This window comes from Cibotium barometz, chromosome 7 (assembly GCF_041138505.1).
Source record: "Cibotium barometz isolate CiBa-2024 chromosome 7, ASM4113850v1, whole genome shotgun sequence".
Taxonomy (NCBI): domain Eukaryota; kingdom Viridiplantae; phylum Streptophyta; class Polypodiopsida; order Cyatheales; family Cibotiaceae; genus Cibotium; species Cibotium barometz.
In genome coordinates, this window is record NC_141052.1 from 36,142,879 (window position 1) to 36,167,490 (window position 24,612).

The window sequence follows — 24,612 nt, forward strand, 5'->3', positions numbered from 1 at the left end:
TGCAAGATTTATATATAGTAATGTTTTGGTATTTAGATGCATAGAGATAGCGTTCCTTTAAATTTATATTTGACTTCTAATGTGTGCTTAAGCTACTTATCAATCAACCCAAGAATCAATTTTATTTCTTCAAACTTCATGAACAATGATAGTTTGGAGCATAAAAAATCAATGAATGATGCTAATCATTTTGTTGTTGTTATAGATGAGTCCTTACTTTGGTTCCCCTTCCAAAACAAAAAATAATCGTCTTTTCACTAAAAATGGGCTAGTTATTAGCAAACAAATTTAACATTTAGCTCTTATAATAAAACATCACACCTTATTCATACACTTAAACATATGGTCCGATTGAAAATAAAATTTTTTAATATCAAATTTCATGCGTCACAAATATAGTGTACATAGCATGTCCCAAATTTGAATACGTAAACAATTTGATCACAAAATGTTAAAAAATTTCTTATTTTAACTCCAATGCCATCCCCACTTTGCACACTAGAAAAACATGCAATAGTGATTTAACTTGATTTATTGAGTAGAATTTTCATGTAATTTCTATCTTAAACTAATTATATATTTTGCATGTAAGTTCTATTTTAAACTAATTAATATACGTTTGGAAGATATACAAAAAGAGTAGTTTTTCTTTGTACAACACATATTTATTAAAAAAGTTATTTGCTTGATTAAATGACACAAGGATAGGTAATTATGAGGAAACTATGGCCATATGATCAAATTTCATTCTTAATGGTTAGATATTCCAAGACATCTATTAGAAATTTACTTCAAATTCTTAGAGTAATTGAACATAATTAGTAAATTAATTATAAAAATTATTTTTAATGTATGTAAAATAATATTTAAAAAAAAATATGATTTAAAAAAATATTATTATACCTTTATGAATTATTAACAAGATAATTTTTAAAAACTAGCTATTTGTTATTTTATGTAATATATATAATTTAAAGGTATGATTTTTTATTTTAACTATTAGATAAGAGAGTGTTCTTTCCTACACATATACACACTTCTATGTTTGTTTCATTCAATCATTGCTTGGTTTCTAGTCTTCATAGAGCTTTAGAGAATCGGCTCACAAAGTCATAGGAGTAATAAAAATGATAGGAATGCGAAACCCCCACTTATAAGGCTTAAGTAGCAAAAAAAGAGTGGAGAGCACATTTCATTCAATCATAGCTTGGTGTCTAGTCTTCATATAGCATTTAAATAGATAATCTGCTCACAAAGTCTAAGCAAGAATAGGATAGGAATAGGAAACTCCCCGCTTATGCAGTGAAAAACATAGTGGAGAATACATACAGGTGGCCTTTAATGTTGGCACGTCAACACCACTCTCACCATCTCCACATGAGCCTCCTCCACCTATCCCTACTATTTCCCCCCTTGGCTTGGATAAACCATGTGAACCTCCATCTCCTCCTCCTCCTACTACAGAGTGTGGATACAAGAGACACCATACGCAAGCTAGCCATACATCGTATGTGTGTCTAAGATGATTCGTAACTTTTTATCGTACTCTCTTTTCACAATCTATTGTTCTCAAATCCCTTACTGACCATCCTAACCTAGACGAGTGTTGGGTTATTGCTCGGATTGGTGAGCATGAGCACATCAAGAGAGGAGAGCAGGCACTAAGGTCCTGAATAGTGTTTATCTCTCATATGCATCAATTAAGAAGATGAATAATCTGGATGCATTGGCCACTTATCATGCTATTTTAGCGGAAATAATTGAGATGAGAGCTACATCTTAGATTCTTTGCATAGCACCATGTAGTCTAAGAGGTGGTTCCTTGAGGAGGCAAAGTCTAGATTAAACTTTGCAAGTGTACATGTGGACTCCATCCTCATTCTTGTCAATTTCTTGTCACCATCCAAGCTCATTTGGTTACAATGTGTGGGTCAAAAACCCAATTTCAAGGGGGCTCTCTAAGGCCAAGACACGTTAAAAAGCGGGTGTCTGGTGAGCATATTCCAATGAAACATGCTTACACCAAACACTACAAATGTGTATATGTAGACTCCATCCACATTGTTAAAAAATTTGGTCACACCATCCGAGCTCATTCGGTTAGAATATGCAAGCCAAAGGCCCAATTTTGAGAGGGCTATCTAAGGCCAAGACAAAATAAGAAGTTGGCGTATGGCCCCACACATTCAATATAAGTAAACTCCAATTAACCAAACTTTACGAGTATACATGTAGACTCCAGCCTCACTATTGTAAAATTTTATCACCATCCGATCTCATTTGGATGTAATGTGCGAGGCAAAGCCTAATTTGGAGGAATCTCTCTAAGGTAAAGACACATTAAAAAGCAGGAGTCTTACCCTACATATTCCAACCAAATGTGTTCGAATGGTGACCAAACTTTACAAGTGTGTTCATTGGACCCCATCCTCACTTTTCTAAAGTTAACTCACCATTTGAGTTTGTTTGGTTGGATTGTGCAAGACACATTAAAAAGCAGGCATTTGGCGTGCATATTCCAACCAAATGTGCTTTGATAAACCAAAATTTGCAAGCATGTACATACAAACCCCACCCTCACTCTTGCAAAGTTTGGTCACCATCCCAGGCTCCAGCTCATTTGGTTGTGATATATGGGACAAACGCCTAGTTTTGAGTGGGCTCTCTAAGGCCAAGACAAATTAAAAAGAAAATGTTTAGCCCGCTTATTCTAACCAAATATGCTCCGATGGTGATGAGCAACCTTTGCAAGTGACTCCACATCAGTCTTCCAAAGTTAAGTCACATTATCCAAGCTCATTTGGTTGGATTATGCGGGTCAAAGGCCGAATTTCAGGGGGATCTCTAATCCCACAACACATTAAAAAATAATTGTTTGGTTCGCACATTCCAACTAAATATGCTTGGATTGTAATCAAACTTTGCAAGTGTGTACATGTGGATCATGGCCACCCTCACTCTTGTAAATTTTGGTCACCATCCAAGCTAATTTGATTGTGCAATGTGTAGGAAAAAGGCCCAATTTTGAGGGGGCTTTTTAAGGCCAAGACACATTAAAAAGTAGGCGTTTGGTTCGCACATTCCAACCAAATTTATTCTTATGGTGTGGACAAAACTTTGCAACTGTGTACATATGGACTTGAACCTAGGGGGGGATCTCTAAGGCCAAGAAACTTTGTAATAATGTACATATGGATCCCACCCTCACTCTTGCAAGCTTTGGTCACCATCCGAGCTCATTTGGTTGCAATGTGCAGGCTAGACATCTGCTTTTTAATGTGTCTTGGCCTTAGAGAGTCCCCTCAAAAATTGGCCTTTAGCCCACACATTACAACCAAATGTGCTCGAATGATTTAATTAATATTTTGATATCTTATAATGGCATTCATTCTTAGAGTTCGTACAACTACTCCCATGTGATAACTCATCATGGTTTCATTTTTTATCATGATCCATGTAACATATGTACATATTTGTGGGATTTGTGAATGTGAAATGAACCATAAGAGTGGTTTATTTAGTTAGTTATTAAAATTTTGATTTAACCTAGGACTTAGAATTACATTACACGATTGATATATAGTAATGTTGTGGTATTTATATGCATAGAGATAGTGGTCCTCTCTATTTACATTTGACTTCTAATGTGTGCTTAAGCTACCTATCACTTAACCCAAGAATCAATTTTGTTTCTTCAAACTTCATGGATGAAGCTAAGGTGACACATTATTTAAAAAATGATAGTTTGGAGCATTAAAAATAAATGAATGATGCTAATCATTTTGTTGTTGTTATAGATGATGAAAAAAGCCATTGTATAAAGGATACAAGCAAAGTAAATTGTATACTAAGGTGGTTGTACAATACTTTGGTTCACCTTCCAAACTTTTTTATAACAAATGTTTTTTATCTTTTCACTAAAAATGGGCCAGTTAGAAAAGGAATTTAACATTGAGCTCCTATAATAAATCCCACCTTATTCATACACTTAAACATATGGTCCAATTGAAAATGAAAATTTTAAATACCAAATTTCATGCGTCACGTGTCCCAAATTTGAACAGGTAAACAATTTGATCATACAATGTTAAATAACTTTCTTATTCTAACTCCAATGAAATCCCCACTTTGCACATTAGAAAAACATGTAATGGTGATTTTAACTTGATTTATTGAGTAAATTTTGCATGTGATTTCTATTTTAAATTAATTATATATTTTTCATGTAAGTTCTATTTCAAACTAATTATTATATGTTTTGAAGATTTACAAAAAGATTAGTTTTTTTTGTACAACACATCTTTATTGAAAAATTGATTTATTTTAACTTGATTAAAGGACATAATCTAATAGATAATTACGAGAAAAATATGGCCAAATGGTCAAATTTCATTCTTAATGGTTATATACTCCAAGACCTCTATTAGAAATCTACTTCAAATTGTTAGAGAAATTGAACATAATTAGTAAATTAATTATAGAAATTCATTTTAATGTGATTATGTAATAATTTATGTGAGATAGTTGTGCTAATCATGGTGAATCTATGAAAAACATTTAATTTGATTTGAGGAAGAAAATGTCTATTTTCTTCCATTTCATGTGAAAATAGCTATACTTGAGTAGCTTCTTTCCTTCCAAGCTTAGATAGGCTTGATAACCCCAATTTAGGTAATTTACCAAGCCCAACCAGAGACCCCTAAGGTAGCCATACATGTGAGCCATATGTTTGACAAGTCACTTACAGATGGCATACAATCCACCTCAATATGCCATCTCAATGTGCCACTTCATTAAGCCATCTTATCATTGATGATATAGCATGCTACCTCATACGTCACCTCATCATTGATGACATGGCATGTCACCTCATTTGATGTCATGTCACATGTATTGACACATCATCAAGGAGGGAGAGCTACCACCTCACTCTAATTACCACATCATTAGTCTATGTCATCAAAACATCCACCATGTGGACATATCACGTCATCTTGAGTTGGTGTGTCACATGTCACACACATGTATGCAATCTACCCTACTATGTCATCCACTCGAGTTACCATGTCATCATCACCCTATGCACGAGTGCATCCATTCATAGTTTCACATGTATATAAGACATATATATTTAATCTATAGATAATACATATATAATATATATATATATTTAATAAGCTTTTATAGATAATCCATGCATATGTATTATAACAAAGTAAAAAGCGTCTCAAGTCAATTCGGGCCCAAGGCCAAGGGATGAAGGGGATGTGAAAGATGCCAAGGGTTAGGGTTAGGCATGCCCATGGACATTAATAAGTGTAGTGTGAAAGGGATGGCCTAGTATATAAGTGAATATGGGGCCTAATCTCATAGGAACTTTTGATATGAATTTGGATAATCACTTTTTTAATGGTAACTACCTTTCTTTTTCTCTAATCATAGGCTAATTTTCTTAATCGTTGCTTAATCCATGTTTTCTAGTGTAATCTAGGCTAATGAGGCTAGCTACTTTCTTTCATTGGTATTAGAGCCATGCTTTTGATCCATTTTTAGTATTTTCTTGAATTCTCTTGAATTTTCTTTAAAACCTTTTGAATTTTTTACATTTTCGTAATGTTCTTGATTTTCTTGATCAAGAAGATGGTTATGGTGACTTTTGAATGGTTAAATTTTATTTTTTTTGTTTACTTCTTCTTAAGCTTTTGGGGCCATGGGTTTACTATGGACCTATTTTTTTTTTGGGGGGGGGGTGCACCAAAATTTAAAATTCTGGACCAAATTTGGGAGAAACTTTTAGTAATCTTTATTAATGTTCTTAATCAAAAACGTTTTTATGTGTTCCTCCTCTTTGTTTGATTTCTTTCATGAGCCCAATGGCTACTGTAGTTGGAGATTTGCTTGGGGCATCTTAAGAGCTTCACATGGAGTGTCTTCTTGGGCTTCAACGTGCAAAAAACGGGCTGTGAGGGCACCCGCGTGGTTGCACATTGTTTCGTGGAGAGAGGGAGCTTATGGCTCACATGGAGACTTGGGTAAGGATTAAGCAGGCATAACGTTCACAAAAGGAGCTTGCTATGGCTCTTGTTTTGGCATTTTGTTGGCTCTGTGAGGATGCCGTGGAGCAGCATGCATTTTGTGGTGAGTGGGAGCTTATTAATCATAAATTCATTTGCTAAAATGCTTTGTAATCCCTATCTAATGTGTAAGCAACAATTTCCTCAAAGCAATGCTTCAATTTCTTGCTTCTTAATCATAAATTCATTTGCTAAAATGCTTTGTAATCCCTATCTAATGTGTAAGCAACAATTTCCTCAAAGCAATGCTTCAATTTCTTGCTTCTTTTGAGATTAGGGTTTCCATAGAAAAACTAGGGTTTCTTTCATAAATTTTGGAGAATTTCTTCAATAATCTTCTTTCTGATGCTTAGTTACACTCATATATGTGATCAATTGTTAGTTACACTCAATTGTTGATTGAGTTACACTCAATTCTTTAATAATGTTCTTTTGCATGCTTAGTTACACTCATGCTTAACTACACTCAATTGTTGATTGAGCATGGGATTTCATTTCCTTGCATTTCTTGAATTTCTTGGAAAAAATTAGGGTTTCATGAAGTGGGAGCTAGACATGTCAAGCTTTTCATCTTTTCTTTGATTATTATAATTATTGCATCATTATGATTGCATCGTAATGCTCGACTCTTGCATCATAATGCTTGACTCTTGCAAGAATTAGATCCATTATGATTCTATCGTTCAAGAATTGGGGGTTTCCATCAAGAAGCTCTAATTTCATGCCATTGATCCTTCCTTGCAAGCTAATTGCATTGTCTTGTGGCTAATTAACACTCTAATGATGCCATTAAGCATGGAAATTATGGGGATTGAGATCATAATATTGGCATAATTTTATGCTATTCTTGTAAGCAAACTCTCTCACATATTTGGATTACAAGATTTTATTACATTCAATTTCAAGTAAAAAAAATGCTTGTAGAATCTAGTATGGTGAGAGGGTACCTTTAGCACTAGGTGGAGTGGCCAAAGGAAGTGCGTCTTGAACTCATCGTGCCATGAGTGCCGTGGTAAAGTGGTACGGTGAGGGATTAGGAACTTGGTGAGAAGACATGGCCAAACTTGTGCCCTCGGAATTCAAACTTGGGTACAAGGGTTAGAAGGGTCAATGGCAACAAGGATTGGGTCAACGACAATGAGGACATGTTCTACAAAAGTGAAGAAGAGTTCCAACTTTGCACCCGGGAGGGTATTAATGCATGCGACCTTGTGGATGAATTTGATAAGAATGATGATGAAGTAGACTATGAGAATTTGGATACAATGCCAACAAGGAGCAATGATAATAGAGAATTGAGCATTTTGAGACGATCTCCTTGCAAAATTCCTTTGCTAGGAGGGACCAAAGGTTTCAAGCCATGCTTGATAAACCACAAGCCTATGAGGCCTCTATTAGCGCTACTCATGCAAACACAACATTTATTATCTCTCAAGATCATTTGCAAAAACAAGGAGATCGGAATCAAAGTTCAATGCTTGGAAAGGGGAACTTAACTCCATATTCAATGATGCAACAAGGTGGAACTTATGTGTTTGGTATGCCTATGCATAAAAGTGGTGCATATGAACAAGTGTATTGGGGATGCCTGCAACAAGATGGGGCAAATGTATTTGGTATGCCTATCCACCATCAAGTTGATGCATATGGATATAGTATGCCTATGTATGGTTCCTCTTCAATGCATATGTGCAATCAACGATACCCATCACCCTTGTCTATCAAATGAGCCACATCTTCAAACACTTTTCTCTTTAAAAGGAGTGATTGGACAAAGGCAATGCACAATGTTTGATGGTGAAGCTACTCTACAAGTGAAGCCGAGATAAGGAGGATCAATGTATGTGAATTGTTGGTGGTGCTGACTCTTGGTTTTCCTATTGCTTTGAGTGGGGATAGAAGATCTATCATACACTCAATGTTGCTAGATTTGGGATTTGCCAAAAGAAATTGGGGCATTCACTTTTGGGATGCATCACTTGTCATGTGAGATGCATGGTGCAAGACTATGTGGCTCACCATAGTTTTGGTATATTACCCTTAGATGATGGAGATACTCTTGCACATGGTGTATTGGATTTATGTTTTGGATTGATGGATATACCAGTATGCTTTCCTTTCGACCCCGGTATATATGGTAACCTGATTGTATGGGCTGAAGATTATAGTAGCTTTCCTTTTGATCTTCGGGTGGCTACTTGTGCTTGAGGAGGCTTGATTGTTGGTCTCTTGGTTTGCCTTTTGATCTGGGAGATAAAGATTTTGATAGATTATCCATCGCTACCTTTGAGGAGTTAATTGGTGCATAAAAAAAGTGATTATGGATTGCTGGAATTTTTGAAAATCACTATTTGGATAGCCCTATACCTTTTGGTTTTGGATGCAAAATGCATGGAACGTTCATGAAGTGCATATGCCATTATGGAGTACATGATATGGCTTGATTGAAGGTAGGGTTGGGAAGGTGCTTGGGGGTGGTGACGAGGTTGGAGAACTCATTAGACATTGCCTTGAGAAGAACCGCCACGATGTCCTCCTCTTCGATTCTTGCATCGATGCTTTTTGCAAGTTGTCCACCATTATGCTCTTCATGTTTTTTATGAATCCTCCAAGGGACTCTCCACTCTTCATTTCAAGTCCAAAAAGTTTCACCTTGACAGAGATACGGGAGTACTTGCCATTTCCTCCATACAACTTTGCCATCTCATCCCACATTGCCTTAGCGGTCTTCATAATAGCCACATGATGAAGGAGCGTTTTACCCATATTTAGAGCTATAATGGACTGAGCTTGTTCATCATCTTCCACAACTTTGAAATCATCAAAGTCCACCACCTTCATGCCTTTAACCAAAGGCCACAAACCCTTTCCCATGAGAGCATACCATACTTGGACTTGCCACGTGTGAAACCCTTCTCCATTGAACTTGTCAATGACATATGTATCTTTGGACATGATGATGATGGAGAGGTCTTACTACTTGCATTATAGAATGGTAAGAGCAGTGTCTAGCTCCTTTACAAACCGGGTGGCCCAACACGAGAGGAAAAAAACAAGCTTAATTATTTGCAAAGGCAAATGCTTATGGCAAAACACTATAAAGACTTGCATATGAATATGGCCTTCAAATGTGGTGTTAAAAAACACAATTTAAGAGCTCAAACCAAAGATTATAACCTTAGATTTGAGATTCTTTGAAGACCAAATGATGGTTGACTTGTCCACCTTGTTGATGAAGACACAAAAACCCTTGCTTAAGTATGGTACCTTGGAGTTGCTTGAGTATGGTACCTTGGAGTTGCTTGCTACCTTGAGATGTCAAGAAACTTATTGGGCCTTGCCATAGGCATCACTGTGCACGATCTCAAGTGGCCTGTTACTCATATTTCCTTCTCTAGGAAATCTCAATCTTGCCTGCTTCCCAAACTGACAGGCTTCACAAACATGCATATGTCCATCATATTTGAACCTAGGCAATCCATTGACAATGCCTCTTGTTTGCATGTTCTTTAATCTCTGTATATTTACATGGCCAATCCTCTTGTGCCACATATCAATATCCTGTACCACATTCCTGCTCTTTGAAAACATGGCTGATTTTAGCTCAGGAATTCCAGCATCCAGCTTAAACAGTCTTCCTTCTTTCTTGCCTTTAGCAATCACTCTACATCCATGTTTAAAATCTTCAACGAAGCATCCATGCTCATTGAAGCGAACCTGTAATCCTTGTTCCACCATTTGACCAACTGAGGCCAAGCTTTTAGTGATCAAAGGCACATACAGTACATCTGACATAGACTTTGTCTGACCATTGTGCATGACCAATGGTACACTACCAACATGTGTAATGGCATGCTGAGTATCATCACCTGTTTCCACATAGCCCTTCACATCCATGGGCTTCATATGCTCAAACCATTCTCCATGGCATGTCATATGATTTGATGCTCCTGAGTCCATGTACCATGTATCATCATTCTCAGCATTTGTTGTCATAGAACCCACAACATGCTTCATGGCAAACAAATGATTTGCAGTTCCATCATTGCTGCTTGATGCATAGTTGCCACCATGTTGTGCATAGTTTCCACCATAATGACCACCACGTTGTGCTCTTCCCCCTCTCAAATCATTCTGTTTGCGAAAGCAATCTCTCGCCATATGGTGGAAATACATGTAAATCTGGCAAAGCAAACATGTATCTGACAATGAGAGATGTATTGGCAACTTCTATGCAAGCCCTACTGTGATTTTGGAGCAATTTACATGCATTTAATTGAGTGGAAAACTCTGGTTTTTGAGCTCTCACAAAACAGAGAGAAGAAAGTCAAAAATTGATGCATTTGGAGCCTATTTTTGGTGAAAATCAAAGCATTGGTGGATTGCACATGTACCTAGGTGTCTTGGGGACTTGCTTGACTCATCAATTAGCAAGTTAATCACTCCCAAAGAGCTCTACAGCAGGCGGCGCAGCCAGAACTGTGAAAACAGAGAGGTTTTTGATCATTTTGCCCACGAGGAGTTTGATTTCTCTTTGGTTACTTGACATCTTCCACAATCTCTTTAGAAATTGGATGCTTTACACCTTGGAGAAGAGGGCTATGTGATTTGTTTGAAAAATGATGCTTAATTGAGCTGGGAATGAGCTGATTAAAACAGGCTGTCCACTGGTTGCAGAGAAACAGAGCATTTTAATTGAGCAATTAATCTTTGGTGTTTTACAATTGGACAAATTCCTCTTACATGGAGTTGATGGACACTATTGCTAAGCCAATGAATGCCTGGTTGCTCAATTTGGTGAAATATTGAAGGAATTAGAGCCAAATCATTACTGGTTTTTCTGGTTTTTCTGGTTTTTTCCAAAACAGAGAAAGGGGTTTTCAAAAATTGATAATTACACATGTCAAATGGAGTTGATACTCAACATTGAGGTTCATTAGGTGTCAATGCAAGTTGCCCATACTTGATTGCACCATTACATTACGATTTGGAGCCTTGGAAGGCGTGTCAGTTCAGGGTATTCCGCACTGCGTGAGTCAGTTTATCTCAGATGATTACAGGTTGATTTTCTACATCAAATTTGGAGTTTGTTGGCTACCTTGGAGTATCTGGAACATTAATTGGAGTGTGGTTGAGCTGAGGAAGGCTCATTTATAGATTTGAAGTGTGCAGAAGGTGTACGCATTGAGCAACATGTCGGATAATCCAGTTCAGATTGTTGGTGAGAAGCTGGATAGGAAGAACTTCCAGGCATGGAAATACATGATAAAGAGTTTCTTGAAAGGGAAAGGATTTTGGAATCTCATTACAGGTGCTGAGCCAGAGCCTGAGCTACCTCGGCAACCTACACAGCAGCAGCTTATTGCTCATAAGCAATGGTCAGAGAGAGCATTCAAAGTGCTGCATTATTTGTCTATATGTATATCTGATGCTATGCTCATACACATTCAGGATGCTGAGTATCCCAAAGATGCATGGGATACTTTGGTCAAAATGTTTGATACAGATACGAGTGCTCGCAAGTCTCAATTGCGACAGCAAATACACAATGTAAAACGGAATAAAAGGAGCATACATGATTATGTGCAAGAAATCATTAGGAACTCAATGGAGTCTTCTTGGGCCCTTTAATTTGCCATGAGGTTATGGAAACGTTTAACTTTTTGACAAATAGGAGCCCGCCATGTAAGCAAAAACCAATGGTTTGTAAGAGAGGTGTAAGAGTGGTCAAAGGGTGCACTTTTTCCCCCAAAAAGGGGAGGGGGCAATTTTACAATTTTCGGACCTCCATAACTTCTACATACAAGCTCCGATTTGAGCGGAGATTATAGATCCGTGATCTACGCATCAAGAGCTTTCCATAGATATGTTACATGATATGGTTTTATCCGCTAGATTTTAAATTCCATTTTCCCCCCAAAATTCAAATTCGAATAAAGTAGCCGTTTTGAAGCTTCTAATTAGAAAACGTTTCTTCTTAAGAGAAAAGGTTTGACTCCCTTAAACTGCCAAATAAAAGGGCCCAAGAAGACTCCATTGAGTTCCTAATGCAAGAAGTTTGCAGATGCATTGGCCACAATAAATGCCCCCATGCCTGATGATGATTTGGTGGATATTACCTTGCGTGGTCTTGGCAAGGAATACAAATCTTTTGATACATCTATCTCAGTGAGGAGTACAGGTCTACCCGACTTCGATGAGTTGGTTTCCCTCTTGTTGGTTGAGGAAATCAAGCTCAGTGATTCATTTTTGGATGCATCTACTAGCCATGATGATGGCAGAAATCAGGCATTTTACTCGCAGAGAGGTTTTAGAGGCAGGGGGAGATTTGCATCACGTGGACGTGGTGGTAATGGTCGTGGATGGCAGGATAGACCTCCACAACAGAATTTTCAGCCTTCTTATGGTGCTCGAGGTGGTCGTGGTTATGCACCTCAGCGAGGCAGAGGTTTATGGATACATGAGATCATTGAAGGGAGCCTTTACAACCACTAAGAAAAGAGGCGTTGAGCAACTATATGGGTTGAAGTCCCACGATTGGCACAAGATGCTTCAAGTAAGTGTTTTCCAAGTCTTGTACGTACGTTGAAATTAAATTTTGTAATGCCATAAACCATAAATGTGCTCTTATGTGCGCAGTTCATACTACCTACTAGCATCGACCATTGTGCGAATAAGAGTTTGAAAAAATGTATTTATAAGATGGGCGAGCTTGTGAGGTATGTAAAACCCATGCTCAGATCACCCTTCATTATACCTTGCAAAATGAACGTGCATGAGGTATAACGTACTATTTATTTATTTTTCAGATATGTTAGTTCCAAAGCAATTGATCCAGCCACGTTGGATGATGCGCGTGTTATGGCAGTGGAGGTGGTTTGTTTGGTAGAGGAGAATTTTCCGCGAACCATTCTCACAAGTCAACTACATCTCATTGTGCATTTAGTGGACGAAATTGCTTTATGTGGTACTGTGCATGCACGTTGGATGTTCTTCCTAGAGCGCTTCATGAAGACCTTAAAAGACTTTGTGAGGCAAAGTGCAAGGCCTGAAGGAAGCATGGCCGAGGGTTGGTTGATACAAGAGTCTCTTGTATATATTTCAGAATTTCTTGGTCAGGTGGACAGCTCTTTGCCACGACTATGGAGCAATGAAGAGGACTTGAGGATGACCTCTATTGTGCCTCAAGGAAAAGGACAGAGTAAAGTAATTGACAGAACATTGATTGATGATCTCAATTTCACTTGTATCCTTAATAGTGATGTGATGAGCAGATGGGTTACAAGATATGAGGATGCAAAGACGAAAAGGCAAGCAGAAAGAGCTCTCTTTCGGAGGCAACATGGCTCTCGGAAGGCGTACCCTAAGCATCTAGCAACACTTCCGAATGATATCCATGTTGATTGGTTGCATGAGAAAATGGAGAGAGCAGAGAGCGACGAGGGGCTGCATATCACGGCGGAAGAATGGGAGTATGCACGAGGATGCATGTCAAAGGTACATAGAACTAATGTTTTGCATTAGTTGTAAGTGATTTGCTTTTAATATTTATTCACATTGCTTACACAAATATTGCTTCTATTTTGGTCCAGTGCACTATGTTCAATGCTATATGGTGTGAAGGCAAGCATTTTCGAACACAAAGAATTGATGAAAAGAGAAATACACAAGATTGCGGTGTCATTAGTAGCTTTGAGGGAGCTAATGGAAAAATGGATGATTATTGTGGCATAATCCAAGACATATTTAGGCTTGACTTTCGTCGCTTCTTTGTGTATGTTTTGGATGTCAAATGGCAAATGAACGTGGTGGAAAAAGGGCCTGATGCAACGATAAAACGCCATGCAAGTGGATATGTAACTATTGACTCTACAAAGTTCTGGCAAACAAAGAAAGATAGGCTCGTATTGCCACAACAATGTGAGCAGGTATGTATTTTTTTACTAATGTGTTTCATGTACATATATATCTAAACTCGCGTACCCCTTGACTTTTGATATGCTAATTAATTACTGTACTGTGTGTATTTGAGTAGGTTATCTATCTACCAATGGTGCATGACATCAAATGGTGGTACGTCATCCCTATTGCACCACGTTCCAAAGTGATGTATAATACATTCACTGATATGGAGCATATGGAGGATGTAACAAGCCGCAATGAAGATGACGTCGAACATGCCATTGAAGATGTTGTGATCGATGATCAAGAAATAAGAGATGATCGTGATAATGAGGATGAGCATGCCATTTCTCATGATCATGAGAATGACCCTACCATTGAGGATGATGGTGATGTTGATGAGGATGATCAGGACATCGATACCATTATCAATGGAGTACAGAATATCGATAGTGGAATAAATTTAATCGTAGCCTTACCAATTGATCAAATGGATATTGATGTTGATCGTTTGACAAGGATGGATCTTATTGAAGATGAGATCGAACCCTAACCAATCCGTCACTGTATATTTTAAATTGATGACATTTCTATCATCTCATATGCATGATTTATTTTTGAATATATTTCATTGTTGTAAATGAAGCTGTGAAATGAAGCTGTGAAGCTTGCCATTGGAGCTGTGAAGCTTGGAGCACACCGAATCTTATCAGATCTGAAAGCTAGGCCTACCGGGTAAGGTCCTCTAAACATCCTTGAGCGGATTGCAGGTGAAACAGGCAAAAGCAAAGCATTTTAGAGCAAATCAAAGCGGAAGAGGACAGAGTAAAGTAATTGACAGAACATTGATTGATGATCTCAATTTCACTTGCATCCTTAATAGTGATGTGATGAGCAGATGGGTTACAAGATATGAGGATGCAAAGACAAAAAGGCAAGCAGAAAGAGCTCTCTTTCGGAGGCAACATGGCTCTCGTAAGGCGTACCCTAAGCATCTAGAAACACTTCCGAATGATATCCATGTTGATTGGTTGCATGAGGAAATGGAGAGAGCAGAGAGCGACGAGGGGCTGCATATCACGGCGGAAGAATGGGAGTATGCAGGAGGATGCATGTTAAAGGTACATAGAACTAATGTTTTGCATTAGTTGTACTTAGTGATTTGCTTTTAATATTTATTCACATTGCTTACACAAATATTGCTTCTATTTTGGTCCAGTGCAAAGGAATGGAGTTTTTCTTAATAAAGCACTCGCGTGTAATAATGCGTGTATATTTACGTGTATATACACATGCTGATACACGCGTTTCTGAAACCAGTATACATGCGATTTTAGATGCCAATATACACGCGCTGGTAGACGCGTTTCTGAAACTTCAATACACGCGAATTTAGATGCCAATATACACGCGTCTAATACTACTCATATACATGCGCAACCATACACGCGCCCGTAACTTATCGCGTGTATTGAACGCGTGTATGGCAGCAATGTCTTGTAGTGAGTGTGTTAGATATTACCTTTAGGTAAGAATACAATGTTGTTGATTGTTTATAGTTTTTATTCATAAAATGTACTTCATTGCAAGACACTGATCGTTGTGATTGTTGTTGTTGTTTTTATGTTTGTTGTTGATTGTTGATTGTTGTTTTTATGTTTTTATGTTTTTATGTTTTTATGTTGGTTGTTTGTTTTTTATGACAGGCACTTCATTACAAGATAAACTTTGTGCATTCGCTTTAAGTATTGAAGGTGACGACTTCTACAAGAGGGGAGTGGCTCAACTTGGACCAAGACATGCGAGATGGCACACATTCAACACTCATTGATGGTGAATATTCTTTGGGAGGGTCATGACCCTTTTAGTGTTAATGTACAAAGTCATTGGCCCCTTAGTTTTCTGAGGCGACAGGAAATCCAACTCATGTCCAATGATCCCCCTTGTAATTTTTATTTCAAGTTGGATGGTAGGAAGGTTAGGAGTCGAAGTGAACATTGCAAAACATGCAAGCACTGTGTTGCTCCACACATCCTTGAAATTGTAGAGTCCATGTAATTCTTTAAAGACTGTTTCTCTAAAAGTGTTGTAAATTTAATTTAATTTAATTTTTATAAATTATAGTGATTTTTTAAAGTCTACTGTGTTTCGAACCTATTAATATATAAGAAAGTAAAGATAAGTATAAGTAAGTATAATTGTAAATATAAGTATAAATATATATTTAAGTGTAAATAATAATATAATTAATTATCCTAGAAATATAAATATGATTTATGATTTCTTATATTTTAATGAAGTGTCATTAATTTGAAGTCTATGGATATAAGTATAAAAATAAATATAACTTTAAGTATATATTTAAGTGCAAATAATAATATAAGTAACTTTATAAATAATATAATAATAATAATAATAATAATAATATGTTAGAAAAAATAAAAGTATGATTTATTATTTATTATATTTTATTGAAGTGTCCTTTATTTACTAATTAAGTATAAATATAAGGTATTAAAATATATATAAGTTTATAGATATTTGAAGTAAAATAATAAACATAAGTATAAATTGCATCCATCCAACCTCACGAAACCCAAAGTCATGACTCACCACTAGCTTCATTGAGTGCCATCACCATTGAAGGGGTGGAGTACCTCCTCATGCAGTATGTGTTGGAGCTCTTAGAGTTTTAATGAAATAAATATTACTCCATTAAAATTTTAATAAAATATATATTACTTTATTAAAGTTTTAATGAAATAATATATAAATTTATATTTATAAGTAGGGGTTATTTCATTCACTTTTATTGCATTCTCTATCTCTCACTTTCTATCCACCTTGCTTGTTGCTCCCTTTTTTACGCCTTCACGATGGCTTCTCATCATGATGCGTTTGCACAGTGGATGAGTGAAACCCGTTATGATCATATGTGGGATCAGATTTACCCTAGGTTTTGTTATAGTGTTGAGCTAGAGAATATATTTAGGACTGTAGAGCCCAATAGCTCACTGCTTGCATTTTTTTGCGCGAGATGTGATGATATCACATTTTTTATCCCTGACTCCACTTCTCGGTGGGTACAACTAGAGTTTCTCTCCTCCATGAAGAGTGGTGACAACCATAAAAAGGTTGTGCAAAGAGCACTTACACATGTCCCCCCCCCTTTTCCGATCTACCTCGATCGATTTCATCGAGCGGGATATTGCCTTTGCTATTTATATATTATGCTCTGATTTTGAAGAGGAGAATGATGAGAAGCCAATGCTGCGTCTTCTCACCTATGAAGAGAAGGAGCTAGAGGAGACAGTCCATGATGACAAGCAAGAAGAGGAGGCACGTAGCTTGTCTTTGGACTTGTCGACTATCCACCAGGAGGCAGCCCATCCTACTGAGAATGCAAAACTTGCATCATTGAGTGCCATCACTATAGATGGTGTTGAGTACTTGCTCATGCCGGATGTCCTTGCGGTCTTGGATTTGAGGGAGGAAGAGCTCTACTGCCACCTTGCCTGGGATGTTGATGAAGACCTCATTGACTTTGACACTGTGGATATCCCTCCAGAAGTAACTAAGATTGGTCGATACGATGGCACGAGCTTGCACTACAAGGGATCGGGCTCATACCCGCGCTCCTAGCCGCTAAAAATGACTTGTCAAAAAAAGTAGCGGGCCCGTGTATCAGCGCGTGTATCATCGCGGCCAGAGACATGCGTGTAAAAGCGCGTGTATAGCACCTCTCAGACGCGCGTATACACGGGTGTATAGCCGCGTTCTTTTCACAGACGCGTTGATACATGCGGCTATACACGCTTTTTCTTATTTTAGACGCGCTTATACACGGGTGTATAGCCGCGTCCTGTTCAGTTCAAATGTTCCAGACGCGTTTATACCTGCGTCTATATACGCGTTTCTTTAATTTAGATGCGCTTATACACGCGTAATTACCAGTTTTGACGCATTAATACACGCGTGTTTTCCAGGGTATCCGCGTAGATACACGCGAGTTTTAGCAGTTCTGACGCGTTTATACACGCGGACAGAGAGCAAAAAAAAAAATCCAAAGAGTGCTATTTGGTGCCTGAATACTGTTCCAGCATTCCAGCACCTAATAGCACCCTCTGGTTTTTTTTTTTTTGTGCATTAGACCATCCCATTAGACCATCCACGAAGAACATATGCACGAGGGAGATTAAGACAAGAACGACATGAATGCATACATTGTCAATACACGATTCAAGACAAACATGAATGTAATACTATCGATCAATCAATTCAATATTACTATCAAAATTTCAAACATGTATACAAGGGAGTCCATATCTCGAAGTAGCCCATGGCTTGAGTTTACAAAAAAATATATACAATCACATCCTCAATATGGAATGTGATACTATAAGTCTGAGTACTACTCAGACCCAGATGATGACTTGGTGCTCCCTCCATGCTCAGATGAGCTCACATCGGTCGGAATGTCCGAGGAGTAGTGCTCACGTCCACCCTCTGCAGAGCGGCGGCCGGTGGATCATCAGCAGCTTGTGCCTGTTCAAGTAATATATAGTATATAAGTATATATATATGCAATTCAATAAACCAAAACCATTCGTTTAGAATTTTCAAGTACCTGTCGACCGTATGGTCTCATGGCCATCTCAAACTGCGCGTCCGTAATACGTCCCTCGGCTCTGAAGATGGCCCATGTGTCACGTCTGCTATGCCGGCGAGCATACGCAGTATCGTGGGTTGTGGGCTTCCTCCCCGTAACCCGTCGCTGTATCATAATCAACACAATTTGTAAGATTAAAACAATCATAGAATCAATGAATTAAGTAAACAATCAAATAAAGTGGCAGGATACTTACGAACTCTGCCTCCCATGACTCGACGCCGCCAGATCCGAAATGCGAAGATCCAATGGTCTCCATCTGGATCCGTCGTGCCTCCACATGCTACTTGCTCTTCACGCCACCCTCTGCTCATTTCTTTGCCTCCTTCCACTCGCGTTTGTGCGCAGTGGCAGGTTTCTCGGCAGGATAGCCACCCGCAGCTACATTTAGCCGGTCATCGTACGCGAGTTTTTTAAGGTGAGATCTTTTATTACTTAAGATCTCCCTTATTCGCGTTCTTCCCCATACATCCGAGAATGTAGCATGTGGGGGATTGGGGTACCGACTATGTACAGCCTCTATCACCTCCCCAACTAATCGGCTATTTTGATCTTTAAATTTAATAAAATAATTTCTATATGAGTTTGATACTACCCCACGCATGTACTCCATTACCTCCCTCCCCCTCGCATCCATCACTATCCCGCCCCTATCCGTCACATCATAGCAGAACACTCTCTCTATCTCTCTCATCTCCTCCTCTTCCGAACTGTCTCCTCTAACTCTTCTCTCTCTATCTCCTCTCTCACCGCGTGCCCTACCACCTCCCCCACCTCCCCCACCTCCCCCACCAAAGCACCCGTCGCATCCTCCACTCCCACTCTTCCTACTGCTGCGGGTGGAGTCACGACTGGGGGATTGTCTATGTGACGGTGGCTGTGAGCCCTGACGTGACGGTGGCTCTGAGGGAGTACGTGATGGTGGCTGTGAGGGTGTACGTGAGTGTGTCTGGGACGAGGTATGTCTCCTCGGTGGACGTGGAAGAGGAGAAGCTGCATGCCGTCTCGTCGGACTCGGAGGAATGGACGGCACTGGAGTGCCCTGGATACTCGCGGTAGGGGTATAGACACCAGGCAGGGAGAAGGAGGGGGATGGGCATACATATACTCTGTAAGCTCAACCGGACCAGGTTGGCGCCCAAAATGATTCAGCATCTCCATCAGCCAATTGCTGTACGCAAATGGATCGGATGAAGAACCTGGAATATCCATAAAGAACCTGCAACAAACATCTTCATGTACATCTTGGGCTGTCTCTTGACTCACACAAATATCATCATTCAAGTCAGTTGTGTTGCTTGCAAATCATGAAATCTGAAACGCCGCAGTCTCGTGCAGAAACGCGTGTATACACCCGTCAAAAAACGCGTGTATACACCCGTCCAGAAACGCGTGTATATCCGCGTGAACAGACTCTGCAGACAGGTTACACGCGCTTTTACACGCGTTTCTACACGCGACCTGCAAATTTTTTTTTTCGAAAAGACCGACCAACGACAAAGACAGAGTGTCCTTATAAAAGGACCAACCATTGTCGCCCCTGTCAGGATGCAGTAACCCAATCGTGTGCAAAAGGACAAATCCAAAGAGCAAAGAGCAAAATAAACAAATCTGACGAAAAAGACAAGGCACAGGACAAAGTGACTCACCTCTGAAAAAGTGAGTCTTCTCTGCTCCTTCTCTGCTCCCTCCTTCTCCCGTGTGTGTGCTCCTTTCTCTGCTCCTTCCTTGCTGTTGGAAGAGGCAAAAACAGGCGAAAACGCATGCAGAGTCGATTTCTTAGTTCAAAATCTATATTTGGGGAAGGCGGGCTATTTTTAGTTTAAACATACCGTCGCGTTTATATTCGCGTTTATAAACGCGTGTATATTCGCGTGTATGATATTTTAGCTGCGTTTATACATGCGTTTTGCAGAAATTACTCGCGTTAATACACGCGATTTTTAGGAATTAGCCGCGTTAATACACGCAATTTTTAGGAAATAGCCGCGTCAATACACGCGATTTTTGTGCTTTCATTAAAAACATATAATGATTTTGTGTTTTCTGATTTGTACACAGGATGTCATCAACCTCTTCAAGCAGTTCTGGGGAAGATGAGACAATGCGTCATCGTAATCGTGATGTATGGTTGGGACAACGGATCAAATGTATGTGTAATCGACGTCAAGGATGCATTGTACGAGCACGTCGAATTACCTTGAATCACATCTCCATGTATGGAGAATGGAATCAAACAGGTTTAGAGGTGAGTAGATGTAAATTGATGGTATTCAAATGACTCATGGTATCCAAATTAAATTAATAGAGTTGTAACATATAATTTGATAAATTGATAACAAGTCTTGTACGTACGTTGAAATTAAATTTTGTAATGCCATAAACCATAAATGTGCTCTTATGTGCGCAGTTCATACTACCTACTAGCATCGACCATTGTGCAAATAAGAGTTTGAAAAAATGTATTTATAAGATGGGCGAGCTTGTGAGGTATGTAAAACCCATGCTCAGATCACCCTTCATTATACCTTGCAAAATGAACGTGCATGAGGTATAACGTACTATTTATTTATTTTTCAGATATGTTAGTTCCAAAGCAATTGATCCAGCCACGTTGGATGATGCGTGTGTTATGGCAGTGGAGGTGGTTTGTTTGGTAGAGGAGACTTTTCCGCGAACCATTCTCACAAGTCAACTACATCTCATTGTGCATTTAGTGGACGAAATTGCTTTATGTGGTACTGTGCATGCACGCTGGATGTTCTTCCTAGAGCGCTTCATGAAGACCTTAAAAGACTTTGTGAGGCAAAGTGCAAGGCCTGAAGGAAGCATGGCCGAGGGTTGGTTGATACAAGAGTCTCTTGTATATATTTCAGAATTTCTTGGTCAGGTGGACAGCTCTTTGCCACGACTATGGAGCAATGAAGAGGACTTGAGGATGACCTCTATTGTGCCTCAAGGAAAAGGACAGAGTAAAGTAATTGACAGAACATTGATTGATGATCTCAATTTCACTTGTATCCTTAATAGTGATGTGATGAGCAGATGGGTTACAAGATATGAGGATGCAAAGACAAAAAGGCAAGCAGAAAGAGCTCTCTTTCGGAGGCAACATGGCTCTCGGAAGGCGTACCCTAAGCATCTAGCAACACTTCCGAATGATATCCATGTTGATTGGTTGCATGAGGAAATGGAGAGAGCAGAGAGCGACGAGGGACTGCATATCACGGCGGAAGAATGGGAGTATGCACGAGGATGCATGTCAAAGGTACATAGAACTAATGTTTTGCATTAGTTGTAAGTGATTTGCTTTTAATATTTATTCACATTGCTTACACAAATATTGCTTCTATTTTGGTCCAGTGCACTATGTTCAATGCTATATGGTGTGAAGGCAAGCATTTTCGAACACAAAGAATTGATGAAAAGAGAAATACACAAGATTGCGGTGTCATTAGTAGCTTTGAGGGAGCTAATGGAAAAATGGATGATTATTGTGGCATAATCCAAGACATATTTAGGCTTGACTTTCGTCGCTTCTTTGTGTATGTTTTGGATGTCAAATGGCAAATGAACGTGGTGTAAAAAGGGCCTGATGCAACGATAAAACGCCATGCAAGTGGATATGTAACTATTGACTCTACAAAGTTCTGGCAAACAAAGAAAGATAGGCTCGTATTGCCACAACAATGTGAGCAGGTATGCATTTTTTTACTAATGTGTTTCATGTACATATATATCTAAGCTCGCGTACCCCTTGACTTTTGATATGCTAATTAATTACTGTACTGTGTGTATTTGAGTAGGTTATCTATCTACCAATGGTGCATGACATCAAATGGTGGTACGTCATCCCTATTGCACCACGTTCCAAAGTGATGTATAATACATTCACTGATATGGAGCATATGGAGGATGTAACAAGCCGCAATGAAGATGATGTCGAACATGCCATTGAAGATGTTGTGATCGATGATCAAGAAATAAGAGATGATCATGATAATGAGGATGAGCATGCCATTTCTCATGATCATGAGAATGACCCTACCATTGAGGATGATGGTGATGTTGATGAGGATGATCAGGACATCGATACCATTATCAATGGAGTACAGAATATCGATAGGGGAATAAATTTAATCGTAGCCTTACCAATTGATCAAATGGATATTGATGTTGATCGTTTGGCAAGGATGGATCTTATTGAAGATGAGATCGAACCCTAACCAATCCGTCACTGTATGTTCTAAATTGATGACATTTCTATCATCTCATATGCATGATTTATTTTTGAATATATTTCATTGTTGTAAATGCATGTAGTGGGATTGTGTAATGATGTATACTGTAATGTACTATGAGATGGTTTAAGGAAAATAGTTTTTAATTTTGTAAAGGAATTCAGTTTTTCTTCAGTTTTTCTCTGCCATGCGTGTATTAATCCGTGTATAGTAGCGTGTATTTATCCGTGTATAATAGCGAGTATTACCCCGTGAATATTATCATGTATAGATGCGTGTATTACTGCGTGTATATAAACACGTTTATACACGCGTTGATAAATGCAAACATACACGCGAACTTAAATGCTAAAATACACGCGCCCGATTCTATTCAAATACAAGCGCGACCATACACGCGTTCGTAATTTATCGCGTGTATGAAACGCGTGTATGGCAGCATTGTGTTGTAGTGTTGGATGATGTCTCTGCAATCATCCACATCCAAAGAAGTACTGCAGAAGTTGCTCCTGAGTATGATATCTCAGATGCAAATTTTGAGAGGTTGCAGGAGGAGCTCTTTGGACCTCGACCACGCATTGACCTCTCGGACCCTGTACAACATGGTGATAGAGCGATCCTTGGGGGGCAGACCTAGATGCACCGGACGGGAAACATAATGTTGAGGTTGAGAAGGTACGTAATGTTTTTTTTAAATCTTCCTGAAAATTTCGGTGCGGGCCTCAGGGGCCTCGGGATCCCACACATGTAATCTGGGATGCAACGGGGCCCTCTAGGCATGCCAGTCAAAGGCTGGCGAGGATCAGGAGCAGAAGGACATGGGGGGGCCAACATCTCAGGCAACCGAAGGGATGTATGAATGGGCTGGTGGCCAGAGCGCATGTTTGTTCTTCTCCTAGCTTTTAGCAGAGCTGCATGCCAGCATACTGTGCAGCTGAACGGCAGCCGAGATCACCATTGCCTCGGCCATCCCTAGAGTGATCAACTCCCCTCATTTACCTCCGTAAATGGTGGCCCCCTCTCGCTGCTAGAATGTGGTCTTCTCGATGCACTCATTATTCTGGTCGCTCTCCTGATGTTGCCCCCCCCGCCCCCCCCCCAATGCTAGTTTCTCCAGGACAATCAGACAGCACAATAGATCTAGACTCTCACTGAGGATCTTGTGTTTCATCTGAGTATCCAGTTGGGTGGTTGCATGGGTGACAGAGATAGGCCCTGCATCCTGCTATCAGGAAGACCACACGCGTCTGGATTTGCACCTCGAGTATGAAAGAATCAAAGCCATTGATGCGAGACAGGTTCTCGTGTTTTCTTAGGTGTTTACCATCATGGGTATCATGGCATGACATGCCAGTACAGCCCGTTTTGCCATCAAGGCATGGCATGCCTGTGTCCCCAACGTCTGTGGTGTGGTGCCAGCAGCAACCATCATTAGGTCCATGGATCCCGGCCCAATAGTTCATGTGCGAGAGCAGAATGGTAATGGCAGGCCATGGCGGTTGAAAGGGACCTCCATTTCGAATCCACAAAGCTGTGGGTGCTCCTCTGCGTCTTATCAAAGCTATGGGGTTTGGGAAGCTTTGTAGAAGTTAATTCTCTCTCTCTCTCTCTCTCTCTCTCTCAGAGAGTGTACTAGTCAGAAAGCAAAACTTTAAACGTACTTGTCAAGAAGGAATCGGTCAAAAAGAAGGAATTTGTCGTCTCTGTCCTGGAATTACAAGAGTCT